Source organism: Nicotiana attenuata, unplaced genomic scaffold (assembly GCF_001879085.1).
Source record: "Nicotiana attenuata strain UT unplaced genomic scaffold, NIATTr2, whole genome shotgun sequence".
In the NCBI taxonomy this organism is placed as follows: domain Eukaryota; kingdom Viridiplantae; phylum Streptophyta; class Magnoliopsida; order Solanales; family Solanaceae; genus Nicotiana; species Nicotiana attenuata.
In genome coordinates, this window is record NW_017670365.1 from 565,392 (window position 1) to 574,569 (window position 9,178).

A 9,178-nucleotide genomic window follows, 5' to 3' on the forward strand; every position below is an offset into this window, starting at 1 on the left:
AACAATAAAACTACAGAGTAGCAACCATCAGTATGCAGCTACAACTCTTAGCGACCTGGACATTTGCACCTGGAGCAATGCTATGTTCACTCTTGTTGTACCCTTTTGCCGTGGAAACTGGGCTTCAATGCTCGCCTTGCCCTATCCGATTCACAATCCTTATTCGACCTTGTAGTGCCCGAAGGGTTTTTTCACCACAAGCCTCTCTCATTTTGCCTTTTCCCTCTCAACTCACCGTTCTCCCTATGGTGCTCGTTGAAGGATTTTCACCAATTAAGACTCTCTCATTTTGACTCTCTCGCGCTTTCTTCACTTGGGGTACCCGTGATGGTTCTCTATCAACAAGACTTTCTCATTCTTCATTTCCTTCGTTTGGACCGGAGTGTTGCCCCTGATATAATTCCACCTCTGCTCACTTGAATCGGCATTCTTGAAGACTGATCAGAGGTCTTTCTTTGGACCAAAATTGTGGGCTTTTGGATAAGGTTAGAAAGAAAGGGTATCAAAGGCTCAAGAACAATTCAATATGGTCAAAAGTACAACACTCAGAATCAAGTTTTTATCTGCAACCCACAACTTCTTGCCCCAGTTTCTTTCTTGGGGACTTTTTGGATTTTATTTGTAGTGACTGAACTCAGTGCAGGCTGGCCTACGTACCCTTTCGGGACAAGTCAAACGATAGTTTCAGGCTACAAACTACGTTCGTTGTTGCGCATCTTCCACTTTCTTTTCCTTCCTTTTCATTTTATTTTTCTTCCTTTCTTTCTTTTCTTTCCTTTTCCTTTCTTTCTCTTTGTCCTGTTTCTATTCCTTCTTTCTTTTCTTTTCTTTTCTGTTCTTTCCCTTTTTTTTTTAATGTCCCTTCTCCTTTCCTTCGCTTTACTTTTCCAGGGCTTGTATTTACGAACTTGTTATTGATATCCAAAAGAGGGGGTATGAAAGAAAATACATAAAGCTCAAAGGAGGTACCAAAGGTAAAGTGTTTAGAGATAGCCAGAAACAAAATGCTTCGTCATTCTAATCTTCGAAACATGCGAGTACAAACAAATGCAATTAAGCAAAACAGGGAAAACATTCGTAACATCTTGAATTATATCAGACTTTGATAACCATATCCGCCACATTTGCTTCCTACATCTGTTGAATAAAAGCACCATGGACCAACACTCGCACTTTCCTTACCTGAACGGCCCCTGACGGTTGGGGGGCAAACTTTGCCTTTGGCTTCAACCCTGATGCGGCCGGATTGCGTTTCAATAGTAATTTCTTTATAAACTTCTATCCGACCGCAGTTTCACATTAATTTGGGCTTGAAGAGATTTTCAAAATCCTCGATTGTCCTTATATTCTTTAACATTTGCCTTCTTGACCTTTAAAACTAGCTTGGAATTATGCGTGCATGTCATGTCACCTAGAAGCCCATGAGAGAATTGTGACAGGAGAAAGGAACGAAATAAAATGACTAAAAAATGGCAAGAAACCGAGAATTTTGCATTAGACTGACAGTGACAGGGGTTTACACAACAAAAGAAAACAACTGTTAGACAAGAGTTATAAACTTTGAATAAAACTTAGACAGCTCGTACACAACGTACTACGATGAGGACAACAAAACAAGGTGGAATGATAGAAGGTTTGAGAATGAGACGATAATCCGTGATTACAAACCCTGAAGTACACCGGTACAATGGAAATGATAGACAAAATAAACACCAAAACTTCAGGAAATGAAGCGCCTTATCCAAATACCAAATATGATGTCTTAGCCACTGAATTTCACACAAGATTGCTTGGAATTTTCACAAGTCTTCATCACGTTGTTCTGGAGCACACCTGGCTTCTGGGTTTCTTCTACTAGGTTCCTTCTCACACAATCAATTTACCCACCATACACGTCTCATTGTGCACAGGAGATGGACCTTGGCCGTGATTTGTTTGCATCTGGAGATGGATTTTGCACGACTGATGTCGCGTGCCATCAATAAGCCTTTGAATTGCACTCTTCAGATTCCACATTTCTCTATGTCCGTGCCCAGGGCACCTGAAGCAATATGCGCCACCTTTGAGAAGATCAAAACCTCTTTGGGAGAGGGTTTCGGCATTTTATTTGAATTGGCTTCACTTGTCCAATTGTCCTTAACCCTCTGAAAAGGACTGGCGTATGATCTCCTAACAGAGTGAATGTCTTCTTTGAACCTCTCATTCTTAAATGCCTGGATTGGGCCGGAAACCTGAGCCGGGGTATTTTTGGGAAGCTTGCGGAGGTAGATGGGCATTTTCGAGGAGGTGTACTGAGAATGTGATGTGCGACTTTGGGATTTCTGTGGAGAGGAGTAGCATCGAGGAAGGTCATCTAATGCACAAGGATAATCACAGGGACGATGTCGAGGTCGGAAGTGTTGATCAGGAAAACCTATCGGATCACTTTTTCTGTTCCTCTTTCTCCAAATCAAGCTTACCGGTACGTTCCTGGCTGCTTCCGAACAACTCACGATTTTGCCTGATTGATTCCTTCTTCCCCTAGCTCCCCCATTTTTAATACATCATTGAAAGGCTTACCCAGGGCTGGTATCAAATATGTAGTAGGTGGGTCCTTGGGCCTGTAGAAAAACCTTAACCATTTCTTCTTCGTGATCGGGGGACTGACTCGGCAGGCTTGCTCCTCTCCATCTGAGCCCAAACTCATTTAAAGCTTTCCTCCGGCCTCTTTCCATCTTAGATAGCAAGGTGCGGTCTTGGGTAACCTTGATTTGCATTGAAAGTAAATCGGACAAAGTCTCGAGCCCATGTCACCCAATGTAAGCACCCATCGACATTTTGACGACCATGCCAGTCCAAAGCTGCCCCAGTTAGGCTTTTACTGAAATATCCATCATCACGTCATCTTTTTCTCCGACAATCCTCATTTCGTTGCAATTAGACCCTCAGGTGGGCTAACTGGTCTCCACGCCCATCATACAAGTTGAAGTTTGGTACTTTGAATCCTGCGGGCAGGCGAGTGTTCATGTGGCACAATCAGTTCTTTGGCAAGTCATTGCTACCCTGGCCTCCCACTCTTTCGCTTGTCCCTTAAGGACAGTTCTATGCTTTCAGCTTTCTGGGCGTCCTATCGTCGTCCTTCTCTTCCTGTAACCTTTTCATTTCTAGCATGGAGCTCATCTCGGGAATATGACAGAGGGCAATTTTTTGGTTAGTAGTAAACTGAGGATGACGCGTGGAGCTACTAGGGTAGTTGGGACGAGTGTGATAAGCGGGTGTGTCCTGGAGAATATGGAGGATCATCTGGTATTGTGTTGGGAGTTTGGGTAAGGGTAGCGTCCGGGAAAATTTAAGTGGTGGCGGAGGTTGGCGCCTTCTCCAGTCATCCAGGCTTGATAACATGTTCCTATGGTCTTAGCATTCGCACTCTTCAGCCAACCCATTATCTTGTTCCACCAACTGTTGTCGAGCACCAGTATCAACCAACTCAGTTCTCTTGTTGTTTTGCCATTGCCTTTTTGTCCTTGTGTTGTACAGAAGAGTTACCACTTTCAAAACACAAACCAACCACCTTTCTGGAATTAACAAAATGAAACCTCACGTTAGCGTTAGGGCAACTAACACATTGGTAACAGCTTTTTGATCGGTCGCATGCGTCATCCCGGCTTTTCCTTATTTCCGATTGTAAACTCTTTCTTCTTATGTTCTCCTCTTGTTTTTTCACTCTTGCCTTTGTCTTCTCGTTCCTATTTCTTTCCTCTCTTGAGTTTGTTTATCCGCTCTGTTCTTTCCTTTTTGCCTTTTGTGGGTTTTCCTCTCTTCTCTTTTTTTTTTTTTTTTTTTTTTTTTTTTTTGGTTATGGTCGAATCTATGGAGATTGCTATGTATCACGACCCCGCGTGAAATCAGACCGAGCGTAGTTCTTGTGCAGAATAAATGTAAGTAAAGCAAAATATATTTTGGGATTTTCAATTTTATTGATAGAAAATACGTCTATTACAAAGACTCAAAACTGACAGATTAAAACAACTGACAGACTCTAATGCAGAAAAAAGAACTACAGATTCCATCATCCGTAAATACAGACTTAATCAACGACTGACTTTTACAGACTCCCAGTTAAAAAAGGAAATACAGACTCAAAAGACAATCATGAATACATTAAAGCTCCTGGCGCCCGCGGGGACATCATTCGGTCTCGCCGCGGGCCTATATGCAAGTTCCCCTTATTTTGAATCGTGCTCATTCCGCACATTTATTAGTATTTAATCACTTATTTTGACCTAAAAGGAAAAAAAAATGACACTATTTTTGTTCAAATTTCACTTTTAAAACAAACGGCCGGTTTTGCAGTTACAGCCTTTCAGCACTTCGGGGAGAAGATTTTAAGGCTGTGTCTGTTTACCGTTGAACTGACTCAGGGTGCTATTCTTGCAAAAACAGCCTTCCGGCGCCCTTTTGGGGACATTCGGCTAGTTTAAACAAGAATGGCGGCACCCGACTTATTCATGACGAAATTAAAAAATTTGGCATTTTTGGCTATTTTTGAAAAGGGGAGGTTGGAACCCGATGAGGGTTTGCCTACGTATCTCACATCCGGTGAGAATCAAACCAGCGTAGTTCGGGCAAAATAAATCTAACTATTGTTTGAAAACAAGACTTTTTTTTTTGTTGGCAAATACACTATTTTTGAAAGCAGGATTTTTTTTTTTTATATTTTCTTTTTCAGTGGCAAATAAAATAAACTAATTTGAAAATAAAACTCTTTTTGTTTTTCTTTTCCATTGGCAAACTAAAAAGAACTTTTCTTCTGTTTTTTTTTCATTTTCTCAAAAATTCGGCAGCATTTCGGCACCACTTGGACATTGGTTTTTCTAATATAGGAAATTAACTCTCTACACTGCTATTTTCACTTTTCCCCTTTTGTTTTTCAATTTTTCAGATATTCAAAGTCGGTCAGCATGCGAGTCCAAGACAGATAAATGCACAAGTAGGATGCATCAGGATGGTCCATTATTCCGGGTACACCTGTCCTAGACGGACCCAACCCCTGTGTGAGTCCCCTAAGTCAAAAATGCACATGATGCAAATAAACGTTCCTACTAGGGATCCGGCATGAAGTCAAGTTCTTCTAGGTTCGGAACCTGGGTATGTGTTCTAGACTGTGTACCGAGCGGACAACTCGAGTCGAGGAGGGGCTACGTACGGGAACCAAAAGGCCATCCGGTTAGTAACTTGTCCGGCCTCTTCCTTATTTCAGGGTATTGACACTAACAGAATAGGGAGTCTCAACCAGTAAGCACATCCCCGGAGGTGAGAAGAGAAGGGTTTCGGCACAGTTTATATACAGTTCAGATATATCAAAGCGGTAAAAAGCAACATTCTGCACATTTAGCATGAAACATGTAGGAAAATCAGATAAAGCCAAATACAACAATATATCTAAGCTCGCATTCTGAACCCTGAACCAAAGTTCTGGGTTCTTTTCCCCAGCAGAGTCGCCACAGAGGAGCTGTCCACACACCTCCTTTTTTCTTACGCCTGTGAGGGTGTAAAGGAGTTTTTCCAATTAAAGGACAATCGGAACGGGATTTATTATTAATATTCAGAGTCGCCACTTGGGAGATTAATGGTGTCCCAAGTCACCGGTCGAATCCCGATCCGAGGAAATTATGACTCTGTTAACAGTCCGCGAACCAGAAATCCGAGTAAGGAATTCTGTTAACCCGGGAGAAGGTGTTAGGCATTCCCGGGTTCCGTGGTTCTAGCACGGTCGCTCAACTGTTGCATTTGATTTTATCTAATTTCAAAACATGTCCAAACTCGTGTGCTTTTATTAGTAAACCGCTTTTATTATTTTTATTTTTTATAAGAATTGCAACGTCGTGAAAATGCATCTCGAACCACGTCGCACCAGTGCACCCGTGATTGTTAACATATTTCGACTTCGTTGAGATTCGGATTTGGGTCACATAAATGTGCACCCGAGTTTAGGAAGGTAAATTATTAAAATAACGCGCCTAAAGCAACTACGCATTTTTAAATTTGCGAGGGCCATGAAAACTCAACTAAATGGCACGCCTCGTTTTCTAAGGATTCAAGTATTAATTAAGCGAGGGCCATACATTTGAGATTTTATTTGGCATGGCACACCTCAAATTATTTTAAAAGATTATACTCAACTAAAACAAACTACGAATGTTCATTACTAAGCGGGCCCGATGGAAAATAAATTATTTGGTCCATGCTATACCAATGAATCTGAAACCCAATTGTGCAACCTAAACTACCTACTCATTTGAAATTACTAAATTATTTATGACCCATATTAGGCACACACTCCAACCGGCCATTAATATACTGTAACTAATGTTTACCCGTAAAACCAGAACAAAACGTGAATCAACAACACTGAATCTTATTTTTGATAAATAAACATTTGAAAGATTGGTAAGTCAAGCAATTCCAATAAATACCAAATGAATCAGTAGAGAACAATATTAAAGCCATAGACAAAATAGGAACATATCACAAACTTTACCAATCAAACACATTAATAACAGTAAGTAAATCAGATATCCAAACAAATCTGCAAAAATTATCGACGAGCACAATATTAACTGCTCATGAGCAAGAATGAACTAATAGAAGAGAAGGGAGCTTTATTGATAGATTCTAACCTTTTGCTACATACAAAAAGCCAACAATTTCGGCTTCAGAAGTGAAAATCAACGGCAACATTCACTGACCGGAAAACCTCTAACGGGATAGCTCGACTTAGTATTTCTCCTCAATTTCTATCTGACATCACTGGCCAGCCAATAGACCTCTAGGGAATGCTCGAATCGAAAGTGCACAGCCCTAGGATAGCCATGTATATGAGACCCAACTGCTTCAAATCACGAAGCCTCTGAAATTGTTCGGTGTTAGTGAACTTTAGAGATGGACGATCGAGATAGGTTTTGCCATGGACATGGCCATGAAGGCCGATTTCTTTTTGAAAATCAAGTGCTGCTGGTCGTTCTCTTTTTTTGAGGAAAATCCAGAGAGAAAACAAGGCTTCACCTCCCCCCTATATTTTAGAGTGTAGGTACTATTATATAGGGGTAGGGATTAGGGTTATATTTTGTGTATTTTGCCAATTAGTCCCTAGGTCCTTTTGTGTTAAGTCCTTAGGGTCTTTTTATTTATTTTTTGTCCTAAAGAAGAGTCTAGAAGGGTTCCTAGACTACACAATGCCTATTAAAATAAGATAGAAAATACTACATCATGTCAAAACTAATCCTAATTAATTAAACTAAACATGAAACTATTTTTTGTATTTTCGAAATTATATAAAGATAAAAATAGGGTACTATTTTTGCATTTTTTCAAATTTATGACAAATACATAAACTAAAATATTTTTTTTTGTAATTTTCATTTCTGATAATAAAATAAAGTAAAGAAGTCAAAAATAGTTGAAATAGCTATATTAGGCCTACATTAAATATTTACACGCTAAAAATGGGTAAAATTTCGGGGAGGGTCAAAAATCACATGTCAACAGTAGCATACTTGGAAACCGATCCATCACAACCAAGATAGTTGTGATCTCCGACCTTAGGCAATCCGGTGATGAAATTCAGGGAAACGCTTTCCCAAGGTCTTTTTGGGACAGCTAGTGGTTCCAAGAGTCTTGCTTGTATCAAGCGGTCCGAATTGTCCTTCTAGCATACTAGACAAGTCTTCACATGCTGAGCAACGTCATCGGCCATTTAAGGCCAATAATATGCACAACGAAGTAATGCCATGGTGTGTTCTTCTCCGTGATGGCCGGCCCACAAAGTCTCGTGACATTCCGCCAGAAGAGTCCTTCGCAGATCTCCTCCTTTAGGAACATAAGTTGGTTCCCCATCACTTTTAGGAAACCATCTTCCATGTAGAACCGGCGAGTCTTGCCCTGTCTTACCAAATCAACCAAATATTGTGCAGCAGGATCCTAGATGATTAGATCTTGTATCTGGTCTTTTATGGTGGTGGCTACTTTGCTCCCCCTTAGGGTGGCGAGTAGGCACACCGATGTAAGATCAACTCCCCGACTGAGCGCATCAACAACATGATTAGTCTTCCCACTTCGGTACTCCAGGTTGAAGTGAAATTCCGCTAGGAGTTCCTGCCACCTGGCCTGTCGACCATTCAACTTTGATTGGGTCATGAAATGGCTAACAGTTGTGTTGTCTGTCTTGACCATGAACGGGGTTCCGCTCTGCATCCTTTAGCTTCCAGCTCTCGTACGCTACAAAATGCCCCTCTTGTAGCAAAACTCCACCAAGGTCACACTCGGAGGCATCCATTTGTACCTCGAATGGCTTGGCCAAATCAGGGAGGGCCAAGACGGGGCTACTAGACATAGCCGCTTTCAATACGTTGAAGGCCTCCGCTCGCTTGGGTCCCCAATCCCAAGGCGTGACCTTCTTGAGGAATTCTATCAATGGCACTGCGATGAGGGAGTAATTTTCACAAATCGCCGATAGAAGTTGCATAGGCCAAGGAATGCCCTCAAGGAATGGATATCCTTAGGCGGTGGCCAATCTGTGATAGCCTGAATCTTCTGTTGGTCCATCTTGATCCGTCCTTCCTCAATGACATGTATGAGGAAGTCAATCTATTTTTTAGCAAAGGAGCACTTGGATAGCTTTGCATATAATTCGTGGGCTAAGACCTTCTGCAAGTGCTCCATGTGTTCTTCCAGTGTTTCACTATATACCACAATGTCATCCAAGTAGACCACCACGAATTCGTCAATGTACTCCCGAAAGACTTGGTTCATCAGGGTACAAAATATGGCTAGAGCGTTAGTCAAGCCGAATGGCATAACCAGGAAGTCGTGCGACCCATATCTTGTCACACAGGTCGGCTTGTGCTCATCACCCTCTACAATTCGAACTTACCAATAACCTGTCTTCAGATCTATCTTGGTGAACACCTTCGCACCACCCAATCTATCGAACAAGTCTTCCATTAGTGAAATAGGGTACTTATTCTTCACGGAGATTTTGTTTAGAGCCCGATAATCCACACAGAGTCGTAGGCTGCCATCATGTTTCTTTTGGAATAGCATAGGGGACCCGTATGGGGACTTGAGGGCACGATGATCCCTGTGTCTAGCATTTCTGTCAACTGTCTCTGAAGCTCGGTGAGTTTGGTTTGTGACATTT